The sequence below is a fragment of the Rhinopithecus roxellana genome, chromosome 13 (genome assembly GCF_007565055.1).
Source record: "Rhinopithecus roxellana isolate Shanxi Qingling chromosome 13, ASM756505v1, whole genome shotgun sequence".
NCBI lineage: Eukaryota > Metazoa > Chordata > Mammalia > Primates > Cercopithecidae > Rhinopithecus > Rhinopithecus roxellana.
The window spans coordinates 104044727-104060789 of record NC_044561.1 but is presented as its reverse complement, the minus strand read 5'-3'; the positions used below and the strand labels follow the sequence as shown (position 1 = coordinate 104060789).

At 44.2% G+C, this 16063-nt stretch overlaps 1 protein-coding gene across 7 annotated transcripts in view; it reads right to left on the bottom strand.

Moving 5' to 3' along the window:
* Positions 1-15129, bottom strand: part of TPX2 (TPX2 microtubule nucleation factor) — a 68182-nt gene extending 53053 nt beyond the window's left edge. For 4 of the 7 annotated variants that reach the window (XM_010352788.2, XM_030915427.1, XM_030915423.1 and 1 more), the window contains exons 1-2: positions 14933-15060; positions 12334-12440 (exon numbers count right to left, since the gene is read on the bottom strand). The gene's annotated coding sequence lies outside the window, so the exon portion shown is untranslated. Of the gene's footprint in view, positions 1-12333; positions 12441-14932 lie in introns of all 7 variants that reach the window. The other 3 variants (XM_010352786.2, XM_030915424.1, XM_030915425.1) reach the window with 3 other exon arrangements.
* Between the last annotated feature and the right edge of the window lie 934 nt (positions 15130-16063).

The following is a 16063-nucleotide window of genomic DNA, read 5'->3' as shown; positions in this document are numbered from 1 at the left end:
ACACAAAAAGTAAATGTAAGCAGCCAGGTGCGGTGGCTCACACCTGTAAACCCGGCACTTTGGGAGGCCGAGACAGGTGGATCACGAGGTCAGGAGATTGAGACCATCCTGGCTAACACGGTGAAACCCCGTCTCTACTAAAAAATACAAAAAACTAGCCAGGCGAGGTAATACAAAAAACTAGCAGGCGCCTGTAGTCCCAGATACTCGGGAGGCTGAGGCAGGAGAATAGTGTGAACCTGGGAGGCAGAGCTTGCAGCAAGCCAAGATCGCGCCACTGCACTCCAGCCTGGGAGGCAGTGAGAGACTCCGTCTCAAAAAAAAAAATAAGAAAATAAGTATATATAGTCCTGGACACAAAGGAACTTAACACTACATAGACACTAAAGTCCTATCATACACAATAAATAAGACAGTTTGTTTAAATTATACAGTATGAACTCTAAGTATAGAGAATTAAAAATTAACATGGCTGAAGTCAAGGTATGATTAAATATTTTTCATTGACCATGACCAAAACAGTAGTAAGTACATTAAAATGGAAGTTACCTCCTTGATAGCCACTTTCCAAGCTTGGGGTAGCCATGGGGCAGTTCTGGCCAATGAGAACTAAGTTAAGAATCTGAGGCCGGGCGCGGTGGCTCACGCCTGTAATCCCAGCACTTTGGGAGGCCGAGGCGGGCGGATCACAAGGTCAGGAGATCAAGACCACGGTGAAACCCCGTCTCTACTAAAAAATACATAAAACTAGCCGGGCGAGGTGGCGGGCGCCTGTAGTCCCAGCTACTCGGGAGGCTGAGGCAGGAGAATGGCGTGAACCCGGGAGGCGGAGCTTGCAGTGAGCTGAGATCTGGCCAGTGCACTCCAGCTTGGGTGACAGAGCGAGACTCCGTCTCAAAAAACAAAAAAACAAAAAACAAAAACAAAAACAAAAAAAAAAAAAAGAAATCTGTTTAGCAGGACATGGAAAATTGAAAAAAACACCAGAAGCCTAGAGGTATATAGTAGCTGATATTTGATCTTTAATAGTCATTAGCTCATTGATATTAAGGCTTATGTTTATTATTCTCTTGGCCATCTACTCATGTATACTAGATGACTGCCATAGCTCCAGCTTGCCTTGAAGGCAAGAAGAAGGATGAAGGGAAAGGGCAGGAATAGGGCTATAGCTGTTTTCAGGAAAGAAAAAATTTTCCTAGGAATCCCTCAGCAGATTTTTTTTTTTTTTTTTTTTTTTTTTTTTTTGAGACGGAGTCTTGCTCTGTCGCCCAGGCTGGAGTGCACTGGCCAGATCTCAGCTCACTGCAAGCTCCGCCTCCCGGGTTTATGCCATTCTCCTGCCTCAGCCTCCCGAGTAGCTGGGACTACAGGCGCCCGCCACCTCGCCCGGCTAGTTTTATGTATTTTTTAGTAGAGACGGGGTTTCACCGTGTTAGCCAGGATGGTCTCGATCTCCTGACCTTGTGATCCGCCCGCCTCGGCCTCCCAAAGTGCTGGGATTACAGGCTTGAGCCACCGCGCCCGGCCAACAGATTTCTTATAATAAAAAAATAGGCCAGGCACAGTGGCTCACGCCTGTAATCCCAGCACTTTGGGAGGCCAAGGGCAGGCGGATCACCTGAGATCAGGAGTTTGAGACGAGCCTCGCCAACATAGTGAAACCCTGTCTCTAATAAAAATACAAAAATTAGCTGGGTGTGGTGGCAGGTGCCTGTAATCCCAGCTACTCAGGAGGCTGAAGCAGGAGAATCGTTTGAACCCAGGAGGCGAAGGTTGCAGTGAGCTGAGATCACGCCATTGCACTCCAGCCTGGGCGACAAGAGTAAGACTTCATCTCAGAAAATAATAATTTTTGAATAAACCATTATAGTCACATTTTCTGTCACCTGTAGTCAAAAGCAATCCCAACTAACAGAAGTCCAGAATGCCCTCTCTGGCATTTACCACATGTATGTTACAATAGGCAAGTCACTAACTCTCTGCCTACCTTCTTACCATAACCAAATAAGAAGGTACTTCAACTGCTATGAAATACACTATCGTAAGGTAGTATCACTGCTGATACCTTTCCTCTCCTTGACCACATTTCTATTCAAAGGATTTTTCAGTGAAAGATTCCACAGTGACTGACTGTTTTAAAAACGCCTTGCTGCAAGGAGGAAATTTTCCTTTTCTTGTGAACAAATATGCTAGAAGACATGGGAAAATCTTGGATTCCCATGATCTTAATGCCTAACTCAGGTCACTGGGAACACTTCCCAGGCATGAATGTAATGAAGACGACTAAAGCTGGGGGAAGGAAGAGGCAGGAATGTAATATGCAGCAACCCCACTTAGCCACAAAACCATGATTCCACCAAAGCATGATGCTGAAAACTACCTGTAAAGTGTTCAAATTTAACCCTTCACATCCTTTTTTCTTTCTTTTTCATCTCTGTTTTTTAAAGACATAGGGTCTTGCTATGTTGCTCAGACTAGACTCGAACTCCTGGGCCCAAAGGATCCTCCCTCCTCAACCTAAGTAGCTGGGCATGGTGGTGTGTGTCTGTAGTCCCATCTAGTCAGGAGGCTGAGGTGGGAGGATCATTTGAGTCCAGGAGTTCGAGGCCACAGTGACCCATGATTGCACCACTGCACTCCAGCCTGAGCAACAGAGTGAGACTCTGTCTCTTAAAAGACAACAACAGGCCGGGCGCGGTGGCTCAAGCCTGTAATCCCAGCACTTTGGGAGGCCGAGACGGGCGGATCACAAGGTCAGGAGATCGAGACCATCCTGGCTAACACGGTGAAACCCCGTCTCTACTAAAACAAATACAAAAAAACTAGCCGGGCAAGGTGGCAGGCGCCTGTAGTCCCAGCTACTCGGGAGGCTGAGGCAGGAGAATGGCATAAACCCGGGAGGCGGAGCTTGCAGTGAGCTGAGATCCGGCCACTGCACTCCAGCCTGGGCGACAGAGCAAGACTCCGTCTCAAAAAAAAAAAAAAAAAAGACAACAACAACAACAACAACAACAAAATAGTTAAGCAGTATTTATTTCCCTAGATCTATGTTTGCAGCCCAAAAGAAACTGAGCTTTCTGGAATTTTTATTAAATATTTGTGACGGCCGGGCGCGGTGGCTCAAGCCTGTAATCCCAGCACTTTGGGAGGCCGAGGCGGGCGGATCACGAGGTCAGGAGATCGAGACCATCCTGGCTAATATGGTGAAACCCCGTCTCTACTAAAAAATACAAAAAACTAGCCGGGCGACGAGGCGGGCGCCTGTAGTCCCAGCTACTCGGGAGGCTGAGACAGGAGAATGGCGGGAACCCGGGAGGCGGAGCTTGCAGTGAGCTGAGATCCGGCCACTGCACTCCAGCCTGGGCGGCAGAACAAGACTCCGTCTCAAAAAAAAAAAAAAAAAAAAAAAAAAAAATATTTGTGACAAGCAATAATTGTCTAATCTCTTGATTTGAGGAAATAATCCTTCCCATTTATGTGGCCTATAAATTGACTATTAACTTAGCCAAAGTTACATATTCTCTTTCTAATATTTCTATATAGAATTATCAGCCTGGCCAACATGGTGAAACCCCATCTTTCTACTAAAAATACAAAAATTAGCTGAGTGTGGTGGCACATGCCTGTAATCCCAGCTACTCGGGAGGCTAAGGTAGGAGAATCGTTGAATGCATGAGGCAGAGGTTGCAGTGAGCCAAGATCATGCCACTGCACTCCAGCCTGGGCGGTAGAGTGAGACTCCGTCTCAAAAATAAATAAATAAATAAATAAATAGCCGGACACAGTGGCTCACACCTGTAATCCCAGCACTTTGGGAGGCCAAGGCGGGCGGATCACAAGGTCAAGAAATCGAGACCATCCTGGCCAATGTGGTGAAACCCCGTCTCTACTAAAAATACAAATATTAACTGGGCGTCATGGTGTGCACCTGTAGTCCCAGCTACTTGGGAGGCTGAGGCAGGAGAATTGCTTGAACTCGAGAGGCAGAGGTTCCAGTGAGGGAAGATCGTGCCATTGCACTCCAGCCTAGCGACGAAGTGAGACTCCGTCTCAAATAAAATTAATTAAAAAAATTAAAAATAAACAAATAATATTTCTATATAGAACTAAAAATGATTCCTGGGGCATTGACTTAATAAAAGGGTATATCGGCCGGGCGCGGTGGCTCAAGCCTGTAATCCCAGCACTTTGGGAGGCCGAGACGGGCGGATCACAAGGTCAGGAGTTCGAGACCATCCTGGCTAACACGGTGAAACCCCGTCTCTACTAAAAAATACAAAAAGCTAGCTGGGCGAGGTGGTGGGCGCCTGTAGTCCCAGCTACTCGGGAGGCTGAGGCAGGAGAATGGCGTAAACCTGGGAGGCGGAGCTTGCAGTGAGCTGAGATCCGGCCACTGCACTCCAGCCCAGGCGACAGAGCGAGACTCCATCTCAAAAAAAATAAATAAATAAAATAAAATAAAATAATAAAAGTAAAAGGGTATATAAATTTGAAAAAGTTAAAAATAAAAACAGCTATTAACTTTTTTCTTTTTTTTTTTTTTGAGACAGAGTTTCATTCTTGTTGCCCAGGCTGGAGTGCAGTGGCACAATCTCGGCTCACTTCAACCTCTGCCTCCTGGGTTCATGCGATTCTCCTGCCTCAGCCTCCTGAGTAGCTGGGATCACAGGCACCCGCCACCATGCCCAACTAACTTTTTGTATTTTTAGTAGAGACGGGGTTTCACCAACTTGGCCAGGCTGGTCTTGAACTCCTGACCTCAAGTGATCCACCCACCTCAGCCTCCCAAAGTGCTGGGATTACAGGCATAAGCCACCACGCCTGGCCAACAGCTATTACTTAATGAGCACTTACAACATGCCAGACACTGATGACAGTATCTTAAATGTATTAACTCACTAAATCCTCACAATAATCCTATAAAGTAGGTACTATTATTATTTTCATTCTATAATGAGGGACTTGAGGCACAGAGAGATTTACTACTTATTCGTAGTCATGCAGCTAAGAAGCAGTAAAGCCAGGATTCCAAACGGAATAGACCCTGAAGGTGGTGTTCTTATCTACTGCCTGTCATATTTATTTAAAAATGGACATTTAAATAGATAAATAACAAATGTCATGGAGCAAGAGACAATAACTTCCAAATACTGTCTACTGTAGGCAAGGCACCTTACCAGACACTTCACATAAATCATCTCATTTAAACTGCATTAACAATATAGACGATAGATCGATGTCTTTATAAATAGATGCTACCATCACCATTTTATGAACAAGGAAACAAGCTCAGAGAAGTTACGCTATTCCAAGATCATCAAACTGATACATAGCAGTGTCGAGTTTTAAAAGACCAGGTCTGTAGGATTCCAAAATCTGAGGTCTCTCTAATGCACAAGTTTTCCTATAAACATTGCTTCAAAAAGGAGGAATGTAAACAAATCGTATGATCCTGTTCAACAAAGACAAACTCTGCTCTTTTCGAAACCTAAGCTTCCCTGAAACGCTCATAAAGAAAACTTGAGCAAATTACAAATCTTGTTCTAAATTTATTTGGAAAGCTCTGATCTGAATCTTCCCATAAATTTTTTTTTTTAATTGGCCGGGCGTGGTGGCTCAAGTCTGTAATCCCAGCACTTTGGGAGGCCGAGACGGGCGGATCACGAGGTCAGGAGATCGAGACCATCCTGGCTAACACGGTGAAACCCCGTCTCTACTAAAAATAATATAAAAAACTAGCCGGGCGAGGTGGTGGGCGCCTGTAGTCCCAGCTACACGGGAGGCTGAGGCAGGAGAATGGCGTAAACCCGGCAGGCGGAGCTTGCAGTGAGCTGAGATGCGGCCACTGCACTCCAGCCCGGGTGACAGAGCCAGACTCCGTCTCAAAAAAAAAAAAAAATTTTTTTTAAATCCCTTTATTCCTTTTTTTCTAAGTGTACTTTTGCAAATAAAGTTTTTCCTCTATATAAGATGGAGGTTAGATAAAACTTCAGTGATATTCTAGAGTAAAGAGACTATGAAGAGGGTTCAAGCAGCAGAAGAAAGGTGTCCTCTGAGGTCTAAGACTACATTTGATTAGTGGTGGACAAAAGGCGAGGGGTGCAAACCTAAGTACACTTAATGTTTAAGTGAAATTTTAAAAACAAAATATTATTTTCCTAACATGATCTATTTTTTAAAAAAGCTTCTTTTAAGCTATATTTTGGTCTAGAATGGCCAACTCAGGAGACCATCCCCTCTCCCTGGAAAAACAGAATAAATAAATACATATCCATTGAGAAGTCTGACTCTCTTCAATGAAGGCTGATAGCACAAGTACATCAAGAAAACCAAAAGTTATCTACTGGGTCATTTCAGTTTCACGACACTACCTCCCCCAGAAATAATAAACATTAGGATGTGAAACCTATCAAAATTAAAGTCCACAGGGCCTAGTGGGAAATGGAACAGGCCAGAGCCAAAGGCAGCTGTTCAAACGAGAGAGCCCCAGGCATGGTGGGAACTGGATGCCTTCCTGCGCCCCTTAATCAAGATTGAATTTCTGTCAACAGGTCTCACAAAAAAAAAAAAAAAGCACATGCGTCAACCACATTCCACCAAACAAATCAAGCTGCCAAGCAAGAGAATTAGCTTCACATTTCAAAATTATCTGAATCTATCACAGTTTCAGATTCTTGCAAAACTAGAAAGACTCTGTTGTATGACCAATATTAATGACCAATTAATGACCAATATTCCTACAAAGACCCAAGGAAAAAGCCTATCCTGTATGCTATGAACCAATTAGGTTCCTCTAAAAACTGCCTATTCAATGTCATCCATCATGTCTTATAGCCCATTTTTGTTTCCAAAAAGCGAAGACTAAAAGGATAGATAGATAGATAGATGGATAGATAGATAGATAGATAGATAGATAGATAGATAGATAGACAGAGATATAGCTGTAAAATCTCTTGGCCGGGCACAGTGGCTTAGGCCTGTAACCCCAGTACTTTGGGAGGCCAGGGCGGGTGGATCACGAGGTCAGGAATTCGAGATCAGTCAGGCCAACAAGGTAAAACCCGTCTCTAGTAGAGTAAATTAGCCGGGCGTGGTGGAGACGTGCCTTTAATCCCAGCTACTCGGGAGGCTGAGGTTGCAGTGAGCTGAGATTGCGCCACTGCACTCCAGCCGGGGACACAGCGAGACTCCCTCTCAAACAACAGCAAAAATCTCTTCCCTCCGAGAACACACAGTTGAATGGGGGAATGCAAACGATTACAATATAGAGCTATCCTTGCTGCAAGAGGGCATAAACAGAGAGCGCTCTGAAAGTGCAGGGAAGGACAACAGGGTAGAAGAGGATCAGAGAAGGTTTCCTGATGTAAGTAATACTAAAAAGACACAGACAGACCTGCAGAGTTCTACAAGCTAAGAATGAACGTTGACTTTTTCTAGGGTAAGAGATAAATGGAAGGGGAAGACAAATAGAAATTAGGAAGACTGTAGACAAAGCAATGTAACCTGTTCCCACATTCATCTGAAATTAACCTCCCATTGCCTCCCATCTTTCTTCACTCTCAAACCAAAAATAACTAGTCTTGACAAGCTCTATAAATCAAAAGGTGCAGGTTCAGATCGGGTGGGGGAAAGCTGCAAGAGGGTGCATTCTAAGCAGGGTAAAATAGTGGACTACCAGCTCCTAAGCAAAACAAAGACTTTGGTGTGACAGATGCTCTCAAACACCTTGCTATCCAGCCAGTGAGATATGACTAACCTATTTCTATTAAAGAGAAAGTCATGAGTTAAACTGGTAATGTAATAGAATAAACAGAATAAGACAAGACTTCATTAGAAGTATAGTTAGTTAAGATGGTCCCATCCCAGGCAGTGCCATTTCTCCAGGGACATCCTCTCCTACTTTCACAAGGGATAAGAGATCCTATTACATTACCACAAGTAAAATAGAGTGGAGTTATTTTCACCTTACCCAGGGAGAAAACACATACATTTTTTTTCTTGTATATAAGGGATTAGCAGCAGTCGGTAAATGGCAATATAATCCAGCATGCAATTTTTAACTGTTAATCAAAGTCACAAACTAAGTCTGAAGGAAGTTTAATGGACTTTGTGTTTCCACATTTATGTTTGCTAACTTCTATGTTGAAATTGGATCTGTTTACAGAAACAGATCTATGAAGCTTCCAAAATTGGGTCAATTTAAAATCCAAAGACAATCCCTCACTGTCCAACACTCAGAAGTCAGCACAGGACACATGGACACTTGTTCTAATTCATCACTGTCCAGAAACTTCAAGCAAATATATTTCCTATCATTTCTCTCCCAAACTTGTATGTTTCATACTGCCCTTTTATAAGGGTTACAAACTCAGTTTTGCTTTAATTTATCCATAGAACTCAACAAACCATCTATGACTAATAGGACCTAGATAGAAATCAGTGATGCTGTTTATTACTAGGACAAATAATGACACAGAGCTTTGTAAAATACTAAAAGGAAATCTTAGCCGAATCACAAAGTGATCTGATATTCCAAGAGTATGAAGCTGAAAAGTGTGTAATGGTTGACAGTGGGGCTGCAGATTACAATCCTAGTCAAATGGCAGCCATTTCATTTTATAGAGATTTATACCCTTCAAAAGCTATCTGGTTTGGGGAATACACACAAACACCCAAACCCAAGAACCTAATAAAAGTATTTATTAGATGGCTTATGCCTGTAATCCCAGCACTTTGGGAGGCTGAGGCAGATGGATCACCTGAGGTCAGGAGTTCAAGATCAGCCTGGCCAACATGGCAAAACCCCATCTCTACTAAAAATACAAAAATTAGCCAGGTGTGGTGACACACCGGTAATCCTAGCTACTTGGGAGGCTGAGGCAGGAGAATCACTTGAACCAGGGAGGCAGAGGTTGCAGTAAGCTGAGATTGTGCCACTGTATTCCAGCCTGGTCGACAGAGTAAGACAGTCTCCAAAAAAAAAAAAGTGTTTACCTATGGATGGTTTACCTATGGATGGTGAAGAAGAAAGTTACAAGGTTGGAGGAAGATTTTAAACCATGAAGCTTTTTGTATTCTTTTGATTTTTGCACCATGCAAATATATTACCTATTTTAAATTATACATTTATGCCTATGTGAATATATACTGTTTTAGGTAAATCAGCATAATCTTCCTATAAGGCAATTTGGTGTTTCATGTCAAAAGTTTTAAAAATGTTTTTTGTTTCTGTTTTTGTTTGTTTGTTTGTTTTTTGAGATGGAGTCTCGTCGCTCTGTTGCCTAGGCTGCAGTAGTGCAATGGCACGATCTCTGCTCACTGCAACCTCCACCTTCCAGGTTCAAGTGATTCTTCCGCCTCAGCCTCCCAAGTAAGTGGGATTACAGGTACTCACCATCAAGCCTGGCTAATTTGTGTATTTTTAGTAAAGACAGGGTTTCACCATGTTAGCCAGGCTGGTCTTGAATTCCTGACCTCAGGTGATCTGCCTGCCTCAGCCTCTGAAAGTGCTGCGATTACAGGCATGAGCCACCACGCCCGGGCAAAAATACGCATTCTTTTAGACCAACAATTTCACTGGGTAAAATAATATAAAGAACCGAATAATGGAATACCATATAGCCATTAAAATTATGTTGCAGAGCCGGGCGCGGTGGCTCCCGCCTGTAATTCCAGCACTTTGGGAGGCCGAAGCGGGCAGATCACGAGGTGAGGAGATCGAGACCATTCTGGCTAAAATGGTGAAACCCCGTCTCTACCAAAAATACAAAAAATTAGCTGGGTGTGGTGGCGGGCACCTGTAATCTCAGCTACTCAGGAGGCTGAGGCAGGAGAATTGCTTGAACACGGGAGGCAGAGGTTGTAGTGAGCTGGGATCGTGCCACTGCACTCCAGCCTGGGTGACAATACGAGACTCCATCTCAAAAAAAAAAAAAAAAAATTATGTTGCAGAAAAATTTGGCCAGGTATAGTGGCATGCACCTGTAGTTTCAGCAACTCGAGAGGCTGAGGCAGGAAGATCACCTGAGCCCAGGAGATGGAGGCTGTAGTAAGCTGTGATCACGCCACTTAAGTGCACACTCTAGCCTGGGTGACAGAGCAAGACCCTGTCTCAAAAAGACAAAAAAGAAAAGAGAAGAAAATTTATTAATGACACGGGAAAATATTCATAGCCTGATTATTAAGTCAAAAAAATTAGGGGCCGGGCACAGCGGCTCAAGCCTGTAATCCCAGCACTTTGGAAGGCCAAGGCAGGCGGATCACGAGGTCAGGAGTTTGAGACCAGCCTGGCCAATATGGTGAAACCCTGTCTCTATTAAAAACACAAAAATAGCCGGGCAAGGTGGCGGGTGCCTGTAATCACAGTTACTCGGGAGGCTGAAGCAGGAGAATTGCTTGAACCCGGGAGGCAGAGGTTGCATTGAGCCAGACATCGCGCCACTGCACTCCAACCTGGGAGACAGAGTAAGACTCCGACTCAAAAAAAAAAAGTTGAAAAAATTAACAAAAGATTTTAGTGTATGATTTTTTTAAAAAATTAAAAGACAGTGGGCTCTCTGTATCTATGGGTTCCATGTCTGTGGATTCAATCAACTGCAGATCAAAAATATTTGGGGAAATAAAAAAACTGCAAGGCCAGGCACGGTGGCTCATGCCTATAATCCCAGCACTTTGGGAGGCAGAGGTGGGCAGATAACCTAAAGTCGGGGGTTGGTGACCAGCCTAACAAACCTGGAGAAACCCTATCTCTATTAAAAATACAAAATTAGCTGGGTATGGTGGCACATGCCTGTAATCCCAGCTACTTGGGAGGCTGAGACTGGAGAATCGCTTGAACCCGGGAGGTGGAGGTTGTGGTGAGCTGAGATCACGCCATTGCACTCCAGCCTGGGCAACAAGAGCGAAACTCCGTCTCAGAAAAAAAAAATAAAACTGCATCTTTACTGCATATGTAGACTTTTTTTTGAGACAGGGTCTCGTTCTGCCACCCAGGCTGGAGTGTAGTGGCACCGTCAGCTCACTGTAACCTCAAACTTCTTGGCTTAAGTGACCCTCCACCTCGGCCCCCCGAGTAGCTGGGACTACAAGTAGGTGCCACCATGCCTAGCAAAATTTTTTTATGGTGTTTTTTTTTTTGTAGCGACAGGATGCCACTATGTTGCCCAGACTGGTCTCAAACTCCTGGCCTCAAGCAATCCTCCTATTTTTTTTTTTTTTTTTTTTTTTTTTGAGACGGAGTCTCGCTCTGTCGCCCAGGCTGGAGTGCGGTGGCAAGATCTCAGCTCACTGCAAGCTCCGCCTCCCGGGTTCACGCCATTCTCCTGCCTCAGCCTCCCGAGTAGCTGGGACTACAGGCGCCCGCCACCTCGCCCGGCTAGTTTTTTTGTATTTTTTAGTAGAGACGGGGTTTCACCATGTTAGCCAGGATAGTCTTGATCTCCTGACCTCGTGATCCGCCCGTCTCGGCCTCCCAAAGTGCTGGGATTACAGGCTTGAGCCACCGCGCCCGGCCGCAATCCTCCTATTTAAGACTCCCAAAGTGGTGGGATTACAGGCCTGAGCCACTATGCCCAGCCTAGACATTTTTTCTTGTCATTCTTCCCTAAACAATACAGTATAACAACTATTTACATAGTATTAACATTGTATTAGGTATTATAAGTAATCTAGAGATAATTTAAAGTATATGGGAGTATGTACATAAGCTATATGCAAATACTACACATCATTTTGTATCAGGGCTTGAGCATCTGAGAATTTTGTTTTGTTTGTTTTGAGACAAGAGTCTTGTTCAGTTGCCCGGGCTGGGGTGCAATGATGAGATCTTGGCTCACTGCAGCCTCTGTCTACCAGGTTCAAGGGATTCTCCTACCTCAGTCTCCCAAGTAGGTGAGATTACAGGCGCGCACCACCACACCCAGCTAATTTTTGTATTTTTAGTAGAGATGGGATTTTGCCATGTTGGCCAACCGGTCTCAAACTCTTGACCTCAGGTGATCCGCCTGCCTCAGCCTCCCAAAGTGTTGGGATTACAGGCATGAGCCACCGTACCCAGCCGCATATGAGAATTTTGATATCCTGGGAAGGTCCTAGAACCAATTCCCGATGGATATCAAGGGATGACTATACAGACACAGAAAAAAATTATAAAGAAATCTATCAAAATGCTAACCACGGTTTATCTGAGAGGTGGGATAGTGGGTGATTTTATTTTCTTTTTCGTAATAAATAAATTTCCTTCCAAAATATGTGTTACTTTATAAAATTAAAGTCATTTAAACACTTACGAAGTTGATATATTAATGTTCCTTCTTCCTATGGTCACTGCCTTACCTGTGGTTTAATCAGTCTATCAGGCCTAGAGGCCTGACTGAAAGTTGCAATCTTCTCTTTCACCCTTTTTCTTAAGTCTTGAAGTCTGGCAAATATGTATCAAGAACCTGGAAGAAGTAGAAAAGTGATGAAACAGTTTCCAAGTTCTCTGTAATAAAAAAAAAAGGGTTAACAGGCCGGGATCAGTGGCTCACGCCTATAATCCCAGCACTTTGGGAGCCCAAGGCAGGTGGATCACTTGAGGTCAGGAGTTCAAGACCAGCCTGGCCAACATGGTGAAACCCCATCTCTACTAAAAATACAAAAATTAGGCTGGGCGCGGTGGCTCACGCCTGTAATCCTAGCACTTTGGGAGGCCAAGGCAGGCAGATCATGAGGTCAGGAGATCAAGACCATCCTGGCTAACACGGTGAAACTCCGTCGCTACTAAACATACAAAAAAATTAGCTGGGTGTGGTGGCACGCGCCTGTAGTCCCAGCTACTCAGGAGGCTGAGGCAGGAGAACTGCTTGAACCTGAGAGACAGTGGTTGCAGTGAGCCAAGACCACACCATTGCACTCCAGCCTAGGCAACAGAGAGATACACCATCTCAAAAAAAAAAAAAAAAAAAAAAAAAAAATTAGCCAGGTGTGGTGGCAGGTCCCTATAATCCCAACTACTCGAGAGGCTGAGGTAGGAGAATTGCTTGAACAGGGGAAGCAGAAGTTGCAGTGAGCTGAAATCTCAAAAAAACAAAACAACAACAAAAAAAACTCTATATATAGTCAATTTTGCTTCCTAACTTTACCCATAGCAAAGAAAATTAAGTATGTCAAAGGGCATTTAAATCTCCCTCCTCTTTCTCCCAGGAATTCAAAGAGAATTAGGGAAGAGACCCAGAAAAAGCTGAAGGAAAATTAACCAGGAGATATAGACAAACTCTGAACATCTCCTGGTACCTAAACAAGAAATGAAGGGCTCTCTCACATAATCCTGGACAAACTTAACTGCAATAAATTAATTTTATCAAGGTTGAAATACACAGATGTAAGTATAAGGTTGGCCAAATAAACCCTATTCAGGTAATTTGAAAGTCTAAACAAAATTACCAACCTAGTTGAGTACAATCCAGTTTTTCATACCCGCAATTTTGTAGTCAATTCAGATAGTGCCTTCCTGCCTACTCAATTCAACAGGTATTTAGTGGGTGATTCCGATGTACCAGGATTGTTTCAGTCCCTGTCTAACCAAACTCTTGCTTATCAAGAATTGGGCAAGAGTGGCTTTGTGAAGCACAGAAACACAAACTGGCTCTTGATCTCCCTCACCTCTAAATTGTCCGGACACTTAGAATACAAAACAGCAGAGTACTCAGATGGTGTCCTGTCTTGTTCTGATTCTCACTTGCCAATTTCAAACCATGTTTTTGTCCCCAAACATACCAAAAAACCTTTCAGTACATCACACATCTGTATATCTCATGCCAATCTGAGCACGCAGTACCCTCAAAGGACAACTAAATGGTTGAGTTACCTGAGAGCCACATAATTTTGATCCAAGAATGCCATCTTAATACTGAACTGACTCATCCAAACCAACCAGGGGGACGGACTTAAGTCTGACGTGGGGGTGGTGTAATACACTAAGGCCACAACACAAGAACATCCTTACTACAGCAGCAAATAGTCCTATTTTTGACAACATTTGATGAGTGAGAGAAATTCAAAGAGAGGCCATAGGATGTCAAGAAAAGGTAAGGGTGAACCAGGAAGTAAACCAAGAGCTGGTCTTAAAGCAAAATCTAGGAGTCAAAAATCCTTTTCTATCCTAAGTAGGCCTGATTTGGGGAAGTCCATGTTACTGAACTACCAGAAAATTATATGTGGAAAACAAGACGTTATATGTCAAGAAAAAAGGGGGTAAACCAATTCTACAATATTATAACCTGGTTTGGTTTTCCTTCCCCCTTCCAATCTATAAATGTTGAGAAAGGAAATGAGAAAGGGAATATCTGGTGATTCCATACAAAAAGAGAGCGCTGGACAAATATGGATAACATATAATGAATTTTAAATCCCAAATAGAAGACAACACCAAATGGACTTAAACTCTCCCTCAATTATGTTCTCACACCGTCTAATCATCTCTGTTTTAGACAACAGTTTTGAAATGTCCTTATTTGTGACTATCCATTTTCCTCCATCAAACGCCACACTTCCTGAGGGCAGGGCTACCGTATCACCCATTTCTCGAAATTTATCTAGATTCTGGCCCTCAGTATCCTCCTCCTTCCTCCTTCCTCCGTTTCCGTCAAGAGGGACCAAGAATAGCACCAACTACATTGGCTTGGCGAGGAAATTAAATGAGAACGGGCACGCAGGGTACTTAGTTCAGTCAATGTTTATAACCTGTTAGCATGGTAATAATAATTATCGTTACCTTTATTAGCCGATAGCCTCCCGCAGCCCCTTTTTCCCCCCGTTTCCCGGATGGACTTCACAGCAAAATCCTGTCGCCAAGAGAAGGGTGGCCCGAAGCCCCTGCTCCCACCCTGCCCCGCCTAGGCGGCGACCGAGCACGGCGACCGAGCACCGCAACCGCCTCAGAAGCCAGGCCTACCCGCGCGAACGGCGTTGGGAGCTGGAAGGTAAACTTCAGCCGTTCTAAACTCCGGGAGGAGGGAGACCCGCGCCCCAGCTGCTTCCTCTTTTCTTCCCACGGCTCACCTAGCCTCTCCTCAGTTCTGACAACGAAGCGCCAGCCAACCCGCCGCGGGACTCATTCAGTATCGTTGAAATTTTGAACCCAGGCAGCCTAGTCGAATGCACCAATCAGAGCTCCAGGAAAGCAATTTCAGGCTCCCGATTGGCCCTACAGAGCGCAGCAATACCGGAAGTCAGAAGGCGGTACCAGCGAACAACGAGGCCGGGAGTTCCTGGGAAGTGTAGTCTCCTGCGCCTGCGTGAGTCCACTGGAACAGCCCTTAGGAGTAAATTACTACGAAGACCAGAGTGCTCTGCTCCAAACTCTTTGGGAAAGGTGGTACCAACTGAAGAGGTGGAAAGTCGACTTAGATCACAGAATGGCGCGCATCCTGGACATCCCCAAGCTTTCAGGGAAGAAAACTTTATTTTTAAAAATTATTCTCGTTATGGTTGTGCATTATCCCTTAAAGGTTCAGAGGAGTTCACTCGTCTTAACATGGACTCTCCTTCATGCAACATAGACTCGCCCGTAGCGTCCTTCCCAATCGTGCATGTGTCTTTCAAACCTTTTACCCAGGCCCTACCCTAATCTTGTTCGTTGGGTGCTTTATCCGGTTTTATTCCCAACTGCATCCCGGCTTTATGATCCCCATGTGGTAAAAAGAAAACAAAGGCTCGGAGAAGTTGAACAAACATGTCCAAAATCACATAACAGATGGAGAAGACGGGATTCGAATGAAGAAGGTCTGTTCTTTTTATACATCACCGATAATTAGAGGCCAGGCTTCGTGGCGCTCACCTGTAATCCCAGCTACTCAGGAGGCTAAAGCAGAAGGATCCCTTGAGACCAAGAGTTCCAGGACAGCGTAGATATCATAACGAGACCACCCCCACCATCTTAATTTTTTTAATCAATTAGAAAATAGAAGCAACAAGCACAACAAAACAACCCCCTTCATAATACCAGCAAAAGCTAAAGATTCAAAACTTTAGCCCTAGGCTGGGTGCGGTGGCTCACGCATGTAATCCTAGCACTTTGGAAGGC